Here is a 16,147-nt window from a genome sequence, read left to right as displayed (position 1 = left end):
ATTTCTGTGAAGAGAGGTCAAATTAGCAAAGCGCTGCCCACACGCCGTCTCTGTCACCATCCTCCATGGTCCACTTTGTTACTGCTTGAGCTAATTCTTAGGATAGAGAATTAAATTGCTTTGAAACAGTAGGCTGTTTGACTTAGGAATCAAACACATACCCAGCAGTATGTGTTGCTAAAAATCTACAAGGCTTTAATGTTCATTAGAGACATGCAGAACAATTAAGGGAAGCTTTTAATTCCCCTCCTCCATTTGAGGACCCTAAGCTAAAATCTCTTGGGGCATTAAGCAAACTTGTACCTTGCTATCTGGATGCTAATTAATACAAGGTTTGATCAGATAATTGGTATGAATGGAATCCTGTTCCTGTCCTCTATAGGCAGCAACATATGAACTTTCCTCTTTTACCTAAACAGTATCCATGTTGATCATCATGGCTTAGTTCTCAGTGGTCTGAAGAGCAGAGTTAAGAAAGATTTATTGTTTTATTTTATATGAAGTGTCTGTCACAAATCCAGGTGTTTCTCATGGTAAAATACTGAGATTTCTTAATCTGTCAAGATTCAATCTCATCACATCAGAAATGGCTTTGCTAGCAGGCCACATCTAAGAGACATCTTAGAGGTTAGATGTTGCAGTCAGCAAACTGTCTTGTATCATAAAACTGAATCACTTCACTTTGGCTGCTGAATTTCAGTGGGGTTTGATCTGGCATTGTAGTGAAGATGGTTTACATTATGAGATTTTAGATGTATTCATGATCACCCTCATACTTTATCAGCCCAGGCCAGGAATATGTTGAATCCAGTGCATTGACACAGCATGACTCACTGGATCTGCTAAAGATTCATGGAAGGATCTATAGCTATTGCTAACCACCTAAATGAGGTGGTGTGCAAGTTCATCTTGGTCAAGTGAATGTGTAGATAAATCCCTTCTACACCAAAACCTGTGAAGTGCTAGATAGATAAATGCAATACCATTCCCAGAAATGAATCAATCTGAATGGGATGGGAGCTGAAATACCATGAATTTCCATGATCCTGCCTATTATGAAAGCAGAAAAGAGCAAATCTACATATCTCTTTATATATCTATATTAAATATATCTATTATATATCTTTATATATATATATATATAGATATATAATATTTATATATAGATATATCATGCCCATTAAGTTCTCTTTAATGCTATATTCTGTGGGAGAAGAAAGAAAGCACAAATTAAAATCCATTCAATATTTTGGTCTAAAACTATCTCTAAAGACATAGGCTATTAAGACACATGTGAAAGGAAATCAAAAGATGACAGTGTTTTGGATGTGTTTATTTTTGCTAGCTCTGGGAGTACTAATAACTGACAGACAGAATTCTTTGCTTCACTGATCATGGCTGTAGCTGTAGCAATAAGACAGGTGACCCTTACAAAACTCCTGGTGAAATCCCACCCCCACAAAGGTCTAGATCTTTAACGGTGTCTCCCCTCACAGCAATAGGTAGTTACAGACTATCCTTGGGCAGGGATGGACACACATGTGCAGTTTAGGTACAGTAGTGTATGTATCACAAATGTTTTGCCTTTATTATATAGTTCCAATCTGAAAAAATACTCCCTATAAAAAGACAAGAACTTTTATGCCATTATTCACCAGTAATTCTTCAGAACCCTAGGCCAGGTTCAGATGAAGTAGAAAAGGCCACATCGGTGGCAAAACATCAGAAGAGGCATGCAAGACATGAGGAGAAAGATAGTTATGCATTACTCAGCTGGAATAATGAATCATGGTCAAGAGTGCCTCAAATATTCAATTCACACATACTGTCTCTCTGGAAGAAAGGATAGATGAAGTGAAAGATTACAAGTGGGAGGCATTAGACACTTTCTTTGCTGCACTAATAAAAAACTGCTCAGATGCCCAGCTGAATATGCCATAAAGACCTCTATAAAGCCAGGTAAAATAAGAATAAGAAAGCTGGGGTAATTGGTAGGGAGAGACCCCTGTGGATTTGGAAATGCTTAGTTAAAGCAGCCTCTTCACATTTTTTACTGCTAGTGGCAAGCTGGTGCTGGTTCTGGCCTTGTTTCTTTCTTTTGGCTCACAGCTCCCACCTCTCACAGAACTGCTCAAAGTAATTGCAGTGCCGAGCCAGCAATGGTGTTTCAAGCATGATCTAAAGATTCATCTCTCTGAGATTAGGTTGCTTGTCTTTCAAGGCTTGTTTTGCTTTTTTGATCACCCTTGTTATTTTAAAAGGCAAAAAAAGAGATCATGGCAAACTATGAGTACTAAATGACTTTCCAAAGGTTAACCTTTGTTCTCTTTGTAAGTCATTTATGAATAGCCAGCTATTCAGTTTGTTCAGTTATTGTGAGTCACTTCATTTCAGATTTGGAAGTTTGTCATGAACTATTTGCTCTGTGTTCAGGTAGTCTGACTAGTAGGGTATGACTAGTCTGCAGTTTTGCTGACTGGAATGCTAATAAATGGGAGGAAAGAATTCAGCATTTTCAGGATGACTGCATTAACTCTCACAGCAAAACAGCCACAAAAGTGTTCACCAGACTTTCACTTCCAGAAAATAGTCTAACACACTGCAAGCCCCTTTCTCATAGACGTAGAAAACTGGACTAATGTTTTCTGAGTGCTGTAGAAGTGGTTCACTTTCAACCACTGTTCAAATACCTCATTTGGTGAGACTGAGCCATCAACACATTTCACTGTGGGCAGAGGATATTCCTTTTGTTTAAACATATAGTGGTTGCAGTCTTATGAATATCTGATCCCTAGGGATTTGAGCTTTTTAGAAATAGAGCTTCCTCCAAATCCATGCTCTCCTGTTCCCAGAAAATCATCCAAAGAAGTAGAGCTCATGTAATTGAATAAAAGACTGTGTCTGTGGAATACATCTATCTTAGACCAGGTCTCAAATTTATCATAACAGTTCTACCCTGATGTACAGCAGCATAAAAGAAAATCCAGGGCTCCACTGATGGAAGCAGTTTGCAAAGAGGACATTCACTGTCACAAGGAGTGAAAGGTAGACGGATTGTTAGATTTAAAGTATACAGAGAGGATAATATCATGATTTTTCTGTCTTCCTGGTTTGTTTTACATTTAACCCTGACCAAAGTGTAGCAGACTATAAACTGTTAATTTTTTTCTATGTTTGATATGGAAATAGAAAAATTACTTTTGAACCTGGATGAATTCAGATGTCAGGAGTGGCAGAGACATGTCTCTTCTTGGGATTTTACTGAGGGTTTCCTCCTTCCTAAAAGCAAACCTGTTTGGCCCCATTTCAAAAATTCAAAATATCACTTTTCTTTTTTAAATTTTAAATTTCTTCTTCATTGCAGTGTTAAGGGACTTGCAGTCTTCCTTGTCAGGGAGGAGAATTGAAGGTAGTGCTGCTTTGTGATCCAGCCTGTGAAGTGCTCTCTGCGACTACTGCAACTGGAGTAAAAACAGAAGAAATAATGTTGGGACCATGCAAGGAAACTGTTGCCTTAGGCTGACCCAGGAACTGTTGGATATGTGCTGGGAGAAGTCACTGATTCCAGGAGGCCCAGCTTTATGGTAACTGATTAATGACATTTAGTTCTTAACAGTCATAAACTACATCTTTCCTCACTGTTGTTACTGCAAAGGGGGCCCTGAGTACAATTATGCTGCTGCAGGCAGATATCAAAAAAAGAAAGTTTGAGAAGCAATGGATGTGTTATCTGTTCAAGAAGCAGGGGCATCTCCCCTTGCCTCTCCCATCCTGGGGTCTGACCTTCCTTCCTCAGATCTGTCTTTAGTGTCATTTACTCAGAGTTACAAAGTGCAGCTCTGCTGGAAAAGGTCTGGACAGGGAGCCTGCCTCTCATCAAGGATGGGTCCTGAGAGCCTCTGAAGGACCCCAACTTCCTCTCTAATCTTTTGAAAAAGATTATGTCAAGAGGAGATGGTGGCTGTGTACACATGTTCAGAGTAGGGAGAGGAGGAACATTTCTGAGAAGAGAGTTCAGTAACTCTCAGTTAGTCTAATGCAACCTTCCACTAACTGACTTTTTACTTGGGAAGATTCCTTCGCACTGTGAAAGACACAATTTCCAATCTAATTTTCACAACCTTTCCAGGATACTGCAGACTACTTTCTTCCTCTTTTTAGTTGTCATGGTATTTAGGGAAATTTGTGCAAAGACTGTTTTTCTCAGATGTTAAAATTGTGGGAGAAAAGATTAAACCCAAGAAATATCTGAATACTGGAGTTGTTTCAGCAGCTATAACTATGGAGTTTTTTATATCCTGTATATTTCCTGGTTTGCATCACTAACAGAAAATTCTGTTCAAATTTCAGCTGTGAGAAGTAAATTAAGAAATGCATCATCCAAGTTTTACCCTTCAGGTGATCAGAGGATCAGAGGTACTGTCTGTCAGAGACAACAGATGGGTCCAAATTAACATTTGATAGGGAATTTAAGTAAAGGAGCAATAACATGAAGAATTTTGATGTCTTCTTTTATTGTTAAATCAGCAAGATTAATCTTTAAGGTATAATTTCCTTTGGATATTCCCTAGAAGGTCGGAGACCAGTGTTTCATAGTGGACAGAGCATTGCTGGGTAGCCTACAAGAGATAGAAGCTCTTACTTGTAGCATTGCTCTGTTTGTGATGTTTTGCAAACATCTCCTTCTCATAACTTCCTTCAGTTTCCCCTTCCTAGAATGCGGGACAACAGCTTTTAGTCTGATTTTAAAAGAACTTTCAAACTTAATATGGAGTAAGTGTTTTGCTCGTAGCCTTTTTTGATTTAGGAAAAAAGCCCCAGAAAGCAGAAAGCCGCCTTGTCCCTGAAACCCTTGTAGATTTGCCCTCTTTTTTTGATAATCCCAATGACAGAGGAACTGTGACAGTACTTCTTGAAGTGAGAAGCCTGGTGCCTGTTGTATCAGCTGAGAATCCCAAACACACTTAATAGGCTTTGGACTCCTGAGTAGCCCAATGAAGCCAAGCACAATGTTGCTGTTATGGCAAGGCCAAGATTTTTGTGCAGTTTTTTTCTTTAAACAGGACTGGAAAAAACTGCACGGAGTGCCTTTTCTTCTTTTGTCTCCTTTTTCAGTTCCAGACCAAGCCAGAGTCAGACCTTCATGAAAGTCCAGACACTTTTAAAAAAGTCATTGTTTGATTATGTGCATGTTTTTGTGTGTGGGGGGTTACAGCACATACAATTAGAGTGACTCAGGCTCAGGGTCAAAAGTCTGGGTTAAATATGACTGGACTTCTAATTTCCTCCATACTAAGTCACCCATCCTTTCTCTGAGTCATTCTCTAGCAGACAGCCTAAAGTTTAAAATTAGAAAGTAGAAACATATACCAAGAGAGATGACTGGGGAGAATGCTGCAGGCACAGCTTGTTTAAGTTTCCAGAGCTGATGTAGCAGGAGCAACTATGTCATGGGGGCCCTGTTCTACTGTCTGCAACAGATGCCCCTTAAATCAAGATATTAATAAATATTTTAGACAGTAGAACATCTGCAAACATATATGGCATGAATGCATCATGAGCTGGTAAACAGGCCTGTTGTTGCTGTTAAACAAACCCTTTGTGCTCACTAGATACCCATCTTTTATAGAAAGTCTTCTGCAGTGTCAACAGCAGTGGCATTTGTTTTTCACACTGGTTCTTTCAGAGAGTACAGCTCCCTTGCCAGAGGTCTTTGGCACTCACCAGCAGGCAAAGGTTGGAAGTGAGACTCTCACCAGATGTATTTGAAAGGAAAGCTGAAAATCTGAAGCACAGAGAAGTGATAGAGTAAGTAGTTTACTATCCTGGCTCTCTAAGACCTTATAATGGTGCACTGAATCCCTTTCAGAGACTGCTCTGGGAAGATGTTTGTCAAAAATGAGACAATTTTTCAGACTAGTGAGCTACCTACTCCTTTGGGTTATTTAAAATCTATTAGGTTAAAATGCTGGCACTCAAAAGGCAGGGTTGAATAAAGCTGAGATCACCACATGCATGTATAAAAAGAGAACACGATCTATCATCAATGCTTTTGGAAGGAGTTGAGAGAGTCTATTCTGATTGCATAGATTTCTCCCTTGTGTAATTCCCTTTGTACTCTAGTCTGAAGCTCATGGTGTCCACACCCTGAACTCTCATAATGGCCACCAGATTTATAAATTTTTAGAAATACTCTTTATGTTATTTCAGTGTATGAGAGACTAAGTAATAGAAACAAAACCACTTGAAATGCTTGTAAGTATTTAAGTCCTTAGCATTTAAAATCGAAGATGCAGTCTCTACATCACAATCTCCATCTCTATCAAAAATCTAGCATTGATGCCATTTCACAGAATTTGTAACAGTTGCAACCCCTAAAGATGCTCATCTGTCATGGTAATGGGCACAAGAGAAGATCCTCAAATGTCCCGTAGAAGACAGCTGGTGTGTGTGTGTCATCACTTGATGATGAGAAGATTACTCCAAGGGCAAAAGGCTGACAGAAAGTGCTCTCTGTGTCTTACACATCACCACAGAACTTTCAGATATTAGGCCAAAGCAGCCAACATTTCTCTGTAGGTGAAAAGGATAATGGGTAAAGCTTCCTGGCAAGGCCAGGTAACAAATAGTTGCAGTTTCCACTTAAAGATATCTTTTTCTCTCAGCCACTTATCTGTATAACTAATGTGTCTGAAAAAAGTTTGCATTTTCCTGAGGAAGAGTGTTTAAAAACTGAGGAACACCCCCCAGATCACCACTGCATATAAATGTGTTCCGTAAGGGTCAGCACTATGGTTTGCTTCTGGAAAGGATCCCAAATTGTGGATGGGTATCTAAAATCTTACTTGGTCTGCTTAAAATCCCAGTATCTGAAAAATTGTTTCAGATAACTAGTGTTAGGCCAGGAAAGGAGATAAATCCTAGATTAGGCTCAACCAGATCAAACTGATGAACTGATGATTTTGTAGAGTTGTACTTTATATGTTTAGTCTTCATTGTTTGAGTTTTTCCCCTATTTGGAATTGCAACCTAACTGCTCTTGTTCCCTTCAGATTTCCCATTGCACCATCAACATTTAAACAAAAAATTGCTGCTTTCTAACGGTGCTAATCATCAGCCAACCTACATGATTCCTTGGGAAAAAGTGTGCAATTAGGAATGGACCTACAATATTTGATTTGAAAACTTGTGTAATTGTATTGTAAATCTTCTGAAAGCACTTGGGAGCATGAATTGTTTGTGAAAGAAGCAGTGCAATAGAATGGAATATGGGGAAATGAGATTATATAATTTTTATACTTAAAAACAGTGGCCAGTTTATTTCTCAAAAGGAGGGCTGATATTCTGTTTTCACTCAATCTCACAGTTGTTCTGGGGTCAAATAGCTCATGTAACTCTGTACAGTAACAAACCCAAAAAATACTTTTACGCTTTTGCTTTTTTTTTTTTTTATTATTATTTTTTATTTTCTGGTTATATTTGTGTGACAAATAAGATGAAAAACTGGAGCCAAGGAAGAAATTTCATTAAAGTAGTTGTGGTTTGGAAATACATTAGGTGCTCTCCAGAATATCATTCCGTCTCTTTCTGATAATGATCAACTATTTATGTTTCATTGAGCAGAAAAAGCTTTTTAGAAGGAAAGGAAAGAAAAATATGAGAAAGAAATGAAAATATGCTTCTAAAACCCACAGCTTCTAAGGCACCTCAATGACAATCTTGGTATTAAATCCTGACTGAGCAGCCTTTCAAGTATGGGTAATTTTTTACTTTTGGAAGTGTTTTTATAAAGTGCTTATACTTGAGGTTCTTTAAACAATATTTGCTGACTTTGCTGAAATGTTACAGGTTAACTTTCATTACCACAATTTTTTATATCCAGAATAGTAATAAATATAAATTAAGCTTTAAAGCCTTATGATGAAGCAGGAAATTATCCAGTGACAACTTCCCTAACTTGCCCATTGAAGACAATTGGGGTAGAGACAAACAGCAGTTCCACAGAGAAAAACAATTTGTATAGCGAAAGAATGTTTGAATTAATTAACCTCCCACCCTCCTTAAACACTGAGATATTTCCTGAAGGTCCAGGTGAAGCAGCTTGACTATTATTTCTGGGGTGATGCTCATGGAGACTGTCAGCCTTGCAAGACTCCACGAGGTGTCTGATGTAGATGAAAGAGGTCTCTGTCTGCACTGTAGGGCAGGAGCAGCAGCCTTTTATGAACACTCAGGAGCATCCAGCCTCTTCTTGACTCCATCTGCTACTGTATTTGAGCATTATGGGATCAATGCCTCCTGTATCTCACTTTGTAAGAGTTACAACACATTCAGGGTGTTGCAATCAGTGTTTCACCTCTTGTTACAAGTTTTCACTTGCTGTTTATAATGCAATGTTTCATCAAGCTGTTCTGTGTTTTAAGAAGCTCCGAATTTTTGAGAAGCTTTCATGAGTTAGCTCCATCTGTTGTTGCTTTTACTCATCCAAACAGTGCAGGGTTTTTTGCTTGAGTGTTGCTGGAATGGCATCACAGAGCCTGTTTTGAGTGAAAAGGATTAGTGTAGAGACAAAATTTTCGACATGTATTTTGACACTGGAGTTAAACATGAATAATGTATGACCCACAATACTATTTAAATAAACTCAGGTAACATTTTCATTTTCCTCACGTTATTTTATTTAGTTACAGAAAAAACTATAAGCTGGTTTACACTATAGGTCCAGCTTGTCCTATTCCCTTTTGTTAGCCTTCATTTCACTGGGGGAAGAACTTGTGAGGTAAAGTGAGACAAAATTGTAGTGAAAACATTTAGAATTTCTAGTTATTTTTAATGCCAGCTGTCTGATAAAAAAAACCAAAACAATGGTTTTGCACATTATCTGCTAATTTGAATTCTACAATATGTTGTGCAATTTCCCTATAATATCCTATGAGCAGTCAGAAGAAGGCAGAAAAGTCTTTGTCTTGCACAAGTCCATGGGAAACTAATCCTTTCATGTAGTGTTGGAGTAGACGGTGGAAGATGTAAAATTTAATTGGTTTCTTCTTATTTTTTGTTAACCATATCAAATTAAGCTGGGCTTGGACATTCTTTATCTTAGCTTTTGTGCAGTATAAAATGTGTGATATGATAATTAAAGTTTTAGGGCCATCTAAAATAAAAAGAGAGGAAAGTTTGCCTTTGGGCAGAGGAAGGTTATTTATACTGACTATTCTGCTGTCAGTACTGTCAATATGACCTATTGTTGATGGTATTTCAAATTAATTTCGAATTTCAAATTCAATTCAAATAGTGTAGGAATCGGAGGCTGCTACACTGAGGAGAGAGAAACTCAAAGTAAGAATGTGAGGAAGATTTTGTCATAGTAGATTTTTTCATAATTTTCAGAACTCTTAGAAATATAGGGTTAATGAAAATATGCATAAATACATAAATTATACATATGGAATACCTAAATTATATATATGTGTGCATATATACACACTCAGTCAACAAATACTCATTTCAAACTGAAGTGATAGACGTATGAGTTTCTTTTGAAAAGGGATGAAAAAGGAAAATCCTTTCTGTAAGGGATTTTTACGCTGCTCTATCCAGCAGTACATCTAGGGACATTCTGAAGATAATTTTTATGTATGATCTTTTGAAAAATGAAGGACTAATCTGTGTCATTTATCTCTGCAACACAACAAGAAAAGACAACTTTGTGTAATTCAGCGCCAAAAAATGATTGGAGGATGCGGTCAGCCCAGTTTTATGGCTTTTAGGCCGTAGCGCTTCTTTCAGTTCATGCTGTTCCAACAACTCAACACAAGGGCTGTCCATGCCCTGGATGGCTTTATTCAATTAAAGCTGCTTCCCAAGGTCTCGGGTCCCTGTGGTGGAATCACGCAGTGCAGACATGTGCATCCGCTGAACTCGAGCTGTGCTTGCTGCCAGCTCAGCAGCTTAAGGTCACTTGAGTACTTTCTAAGAGGAAGGAATCACTCCAAAGAATTATCTGCTGGCCTGACTCCTCCAGCCAGGAAAACTGCTAACTTTCTCAACCCCCACGCTTCTGCCAGCGCTTTTGTACACATTGCTTTATCTCGTGTTTACAAGTTCCTTCCCACTGGGCACGAGTTGCAATTTACATCCGCATTTCGCCAGCAGATCCTAAGAGGGCAAAACCAGTGGTCTGAATGTCCCAGCTCCTCTGGGGAAGCACCTGTGAGTAACGAAGCTGTGAAGTGATAGGTGCTTGTCACAAAGCAAGGCAGCAAACAAAAACACCCTTCTTCCCACTGAATATTTGGTGCCCTGAATAAGTGTAGTTCTGGTTTCCTACCAGAACACCAAAGGACATGAGCTAAGATAAAGTTTGGACCAGTTTAAACAAAAGAGCTGGAGGAGGATCTGTTGGCAAAATTGATATAGTTACCTTCTTTTAGAGAAAAAGGAATCACACTTTGCTCTAATTTGATTAAATCTTGGCCTAAAGCAGCTTCAGCCTTAAATAAAATCATCCATTCAAGAATTTAACATAACTTGAAAGCACACCATAACTTGAAACTTCACTCCACTTGAAAGTTTTTATTCTCCTGAGTGATCCTATCTAGACAGCAATAAAAAGGTACACTAGTACTGGATGGTTCCTAAACAACATGTTTTGCCACATGAAAATTCAGAGTAGTTAAGAATAATTTCATGGCCTTAGGACTTACTAAAACAATGAAAACCAGAATGACCTCCTGTCTGGGTGACCAACTGCAAGCTGCTCAAACTCTGTGTCTTACAGACTTTGTGATAGAAAAGAGAATTTTCACTGGATCATCAAAAAATATTTTTGACTAGGGTCAATTTTTAACTCTTTTCCACTTCCTGCTGAGATGCTGAGCTATTCAAAACTAAAAATTATGCAAAAAAAAAAAAAATAGAGCAAATTTACAATCCTGCTTGTCAACATTCTCAGAAATGGCTTAACTGTTTGTGGTCAAACTTAGCATAAACTGTTGTCTTAAGCAAAAGCCAGGTGGCCAAAATTGAATCTTTAAAAGATGAGAAAACTGAGTGACGGGAAAAAACCCAAACACCTGACCCTTTGAAATGGAAATGCTCAGATAGTGTGATTTCTTACCCTGGACAGACTGTCTAAATATATATTTTTATCTACTGTCCCAGGTGAAAACAGTAGTGTTGTCTGCTCTGGGTGGAAAGGGAGACAGCAGGGACTGTGCAGAGGACTGAGGGGGCTGGCAGACCTAAGTCTGGGGAAAGCAAAGATTAATAGTCAGAGTTCAGTATCACACGGCAATAGCTAACCCAAATAGCAGCCATGCGCAAGGGTTTGGCTGTGGATTCATTTCCAAATTGTTGCAAGGACAGGAGAGATCTCTGAGTTCTGGTCAGTTAAAAGATGCTGTTTTGCCTCTGCCCTGTGGCAGGATGACTCTATTTTTCCAGTCTGTGATGTCTTAGCCTTTCTATTTAAGGTGAAAAACCTCAGAAAGTGTATGTTTTCTTTAACATCTTTTACTTTCTTCGGTCTGAGAGGATGCAGTTATTATTTAGACACACCAGCCCTTTGTTCTTGTTTAGGCTGCTGTAGCTTGTCTGAAATTACTCACTGGGTTCACATCCCTGAAACTGGAGAAAGCTTTGTGGTGTGATCCATGCTACAGCACATCCCAGCTGAAGTTCACTCCAGCGGAGTTTCCAAAAACTTGAGGCTTCCTGAGAGAAGGAGGCTGTGATAGGAAAGGTGCTGTAATTTTGATTATCCCTGTTTTGACCCAGACTCCAAGACGGCCACCTCAAGGTATTGAAGTCTACTTCTCCCCTGAGATCCACAGGGAAGTGACTCAAAGAAATGAGCGATATTTGTCTTACACAATGTGCACTCACTTGAGTAAAACAAAGTAAAGCTACACAGCTTTGTTACATCACATGCTGAGTCCTCTAAGAATTCATGTCTTAGGAATAAAGTTCCAGCTTTTAAAATGGTGGTGATGATTAAACCGTTACTACAGTTCTGCAGAGAATGTAGGAGCACTGTCACTTCCAAAATGTTTTAAATGGCTTGGAAAGAAGTGTGAATGCCTAGATAAAAATCTGTGTTGACATGATGGTTGTTGGACTGACAGTTCCTGAGGCAGTCAGACTGAGAAGTTTAAATGCAAGATTTTTTCAAGTAATATTCATCAAACTCACTACAGAACTGAGAAAAATTCCCTGCCATTCTTTATACAGGATGCAGACTGAATGACTTAACAGGACTGATTCGCTTTAAAATTGAATTAGTCATATTGCTTGTGTGAGTAAAATAAGCAGCAGCAGACACACCCGTGGGTATCTGCATAATTTACTTTAAATCACTTTAGACAGACAAAGAACATAAGGTTCAGGGCCATTTAAGTTTTGGGGGATAATTTTCCTTGGATTGTCAGTAGGAAGAAGGACCTCCTCCCTATCATCATTGCAGAGCACCTAGGTGAGCTGCCTAGAAATACAGTATTCTTCATCATCTTCAGAGTTTACTTGAAACCAATTGTATTTAAAATGGCTAAAATAATAGTGTTTTACTGTTTACAATGGGTTTGGTGGTAACGTACAACTTTCTCTTTGAGAGTGTGATAAATGACAGAAATGTCTCTTTTTATCTTCTGTTGATATTTTGAGTGAATATTTTAAGTATGGGAAACCTCACACCTGAAATTTAATTATGGCAAAATTTTAAGGGACGTGCTGCTGTTATAGTCAGAACATTATGATGTAAAATATAATGCTGCCAAGTCTTCAGAGTCACAAAATACTAAATGTTGATATCCCTTGATATTATAGATTTGAGGCAGTTGTGGAGCACAGAAATCTTGGAGATATATATATATATTTAATGCAAAGATGGAGTGTGTATTTTAACCAGCTCTTGGGATGTCAGCATTAGGATAAAACATCTTCCAAAAAGGACAATCCATGTACAAGGACACCAGGAACATGCAAACCAAACTAGAAGAAAAACCTACATGTCATAAAGTAACACTTCTTCCTAGTGCTTTACTCACAGTCTGCTAAAAATGAGATATGTACAGAATCATCTTGTGCTCTAAACATAAGATTTTTACACATTTCCTTGCATAACATCAAGAGTTACTGGTAATGACTCATGGAGTTATTCAGCCCTTCCTAAAAGACCAACTTTTCTTTGACTTCATGACCTCCCTTACAAGCAAATTCCACGAGGTGTTTTCAGTCTATGCCCATGAAGTAGTTGTGTCAGAATTTATTGCCTTGTAATTCAGTAATAAGCTCCTTTTTCATCTAGAAAGCGAAACAACAAAAGAGAGATGAGGAAGGTGGACTAGTTGTTGCTTTCTTTTATTCTGTAGATCTTATTTAAAGCCAAGAGGGAGGTCTTTTTTATGCGGGTATAATCTCATGCATAACAAAATGATTAAAATTCAGCTTTGTTTGCTACCTTGATTTTTTTCCTGCTCTGACTATGAAGTTTGTTCCAAAACGTGAACCAACAGCCTTCCACACAGACTATTTTTGTCTTTTGATCTTTCTTTTATACCTTCATGAAAGGAGTGGGATTTTGCAGAGCCTTTCAGGGAGCAGCAGCACATACAGGATTATAAGCAGTAGCATATACATTGCCTGGCTCCAAGCTCGAGCATGAGTTAGAGGAGAGGGCACTCACGAAAGGCAGGGGGCAGGAGGCGAGGCTCTGTCTCCAGTTCTTCCACTGACTTGTCTAACTGCTGCCAAGTCCTTCCATCTCTGGGTCTTTCTCTTTTCTCTGTTTTGTATTTTGGTTAGATTTCAAATTATTTTCAGATGGGGGATTATCTCTCACTGTGTTTGTGGAACGTCTAGCACAACAGAGCTTCAATGCTGACTGCAAGTCTCCAGGCACACCTTAACATAAATATGGGGGATGAGAGAGTTTCATTCTTTCCAGGGTACTCCTTTTGCTGTAAGCAGAGCAAACAGAATGCAAAATCACAGCCTTTGGTTGCTAATGACCCATCTCTTCCTCAATGCTTTCACCCAGTTACTACCATGACACTACCATGACAGGTTTTTTCTGTGAACTGTTTTTTTGATTCTGTCAGTTTTCCAGATTCTACTGTGAAGATTGGAGTAAGGGGGTCAGGTATTTAAGGAAAAGGCCTGGTATGTCTAGATGTGCAGTGTAGGGCATGTTGAGCATGTGCCATGCAGTGTGGTGTTGAGACCTATATGATGAAGTCTCGAGCCAGGAGGGGATGGTGAAGTAATAACCTTTACAGCTTGTAATTCAGCACTAACTCTGCAGTCTTTGCAGGCTGTGGTGTACACACACCTTTACTGTTCCTGGAATAATGTTTCTGCTCCAGAGATGCTAAAATCCCTGTACTTTCATGGTGGAGAACCTGTACCATTTACTTTGTTTTCCTGAGATCTGCTTTATGCTGGGTGGCTGCTTTTCAAACCCGGCAGTGTCTACTTAGTTTTGCAAAGTCTTTGAGGTTTTGCTCTCTGTTCTCAGCTAAACCAATAGAAAATCTCTGGGTTTTTTTTGTTAATTGTTATTTATGCTGATACAAATGAAATTTTGGTTGGCTATTTTATTTTTTCTCAACTGGAGACAGATTTGGTCCTCCTGGTGTATTAGAAATTAGATTTTGTGAGAAAAACGGGTAGTATATACTAAAGTACAGGTATAAATGTCATTAGGTTACACTGGAAATCCCTCCCTACATAAGAACTAGGTTTTTCTGGTCTACTCTACAAGGTGCAGTGTTGCTTGGAGTAGCCAAAGCAGTTGATATTGCTTCCCATGGTCCCTTTTCCACTGCCATTACTGTAAGTCCCAGAAACCCAGTGAAACCACTGCCTTCTGTCTTGCTAGTACTGTGCGACTGACTGAGATAATTTTTTTCATGGCCTTTCAGTGGGCATGAAGGGTTTGAGGTGTTTACTTTTTTTAGAGTAATTATATTTACCATAAACCTCTTCTGTTTCATAAACCTCAGAACCAATATCTTTCTCCAGAGTCCAACTAAATAAACAGACTTTGTCAAAAGGACAAAATCCTGGAGGGTCCTGGAGGAAGCAGATCCAGTGACACAACTCAGTAACAAAGCCCAGGGAACAGTCATCCTTTGACTTTCTTTAGTTTATTTATCCTTTATTTAGTTACCAGAGTTTAACAAGGGAGTGATTTTGGCTGGAATATGAAAGCAGCTGAGCTCCACTGTACTAATTGTTCTGGCTTTGAGGTCGGTGGAAGATTTGGTCCACCCTAAATAGCAGTCGTCCCCAATTTGTACTGTCCTGCTTACTCCACGGGAACAAACTGGAGAGTTGTGCTTTGTTTATCCTGAGCTCTTTGAAATGTGAATCACTCCAGGACAGCCTCTCCCAGGCTAGACTAGGAAAGCTTATTATCACTGATTTACAAGCCTTTAGAGATCAAAATGGGCCAAACCAACATTTCCTCCTTTCTCCTTTAAAACCACAACAGAGCATCTGTCTAGTTTTGAAAGTTAAAATTCTTTCCATAGTGATTTTATTATTTTTCACTTCTACTGACAAATAATTTACTAATTTCTCCCTATTGTTTCAAAACAGTTGCCAGTTAATTTGTTTTTTTTTTTAGTTTGGGCAGAATATATTTTTTTTAAAAAACATTGATTTCACTCTACCTTTAGAATATGCTCTTTTATCAGGTTAGGTGTTCATCTATGGAAAGTAATCTGCTATTTCATAGCTTAATTATTAATAGAAAGTTTGAAAATGTGCACATAAGCAGGGTGCTGGGCTGATGGTATTGCTGGGTTGTAGTACTTGTAGAATAGATTCCATCTCTCAATTGCTAATGGAAATGTGCTTTTCTGCAGCACTGGCATCTCACACAAGGGATTTGAAGGACATGCAGTGTGACAGATGCCAGCAGTGGCCAATGGCACAGCAGATGTGAGACCTGGTGATTGCTGCTTGATTGGTGTGGTGCAGAACCCCACACCTCTGAACCCATGATACATCAGCAGCTCTTGCTCTTTGTGAAACTCCTTGGCCTAAAAATCTTGCACACAAAACATAAGTGCTACTGATGACACAATCCCAGTGTAAGAAGGGTTAGTCAGCCAAATACTGACTCTCTAAACTCTAGGGGTCACAG

The sequence above is a fragment of the Poecile atricapillus genome, chromosome 3 (genome assembly GCF_030490865.1).
Source record: "Poecile atricapillus isolate bPoeAtr1 chromosome 3, bPoeAtr1.hap1, whole genome shotgun sequence".
NCBI classification, from domain to species: Eukaryota; Metazoa; Chordata; class Aves; order Passeriformes; family Paridae; genus Poecile; species Poecile atricapillus.
The sequence above is the reverse complement of the archived record's forward strand: the minus strand, read 5'-3'. Positions refer to the sequence as shown.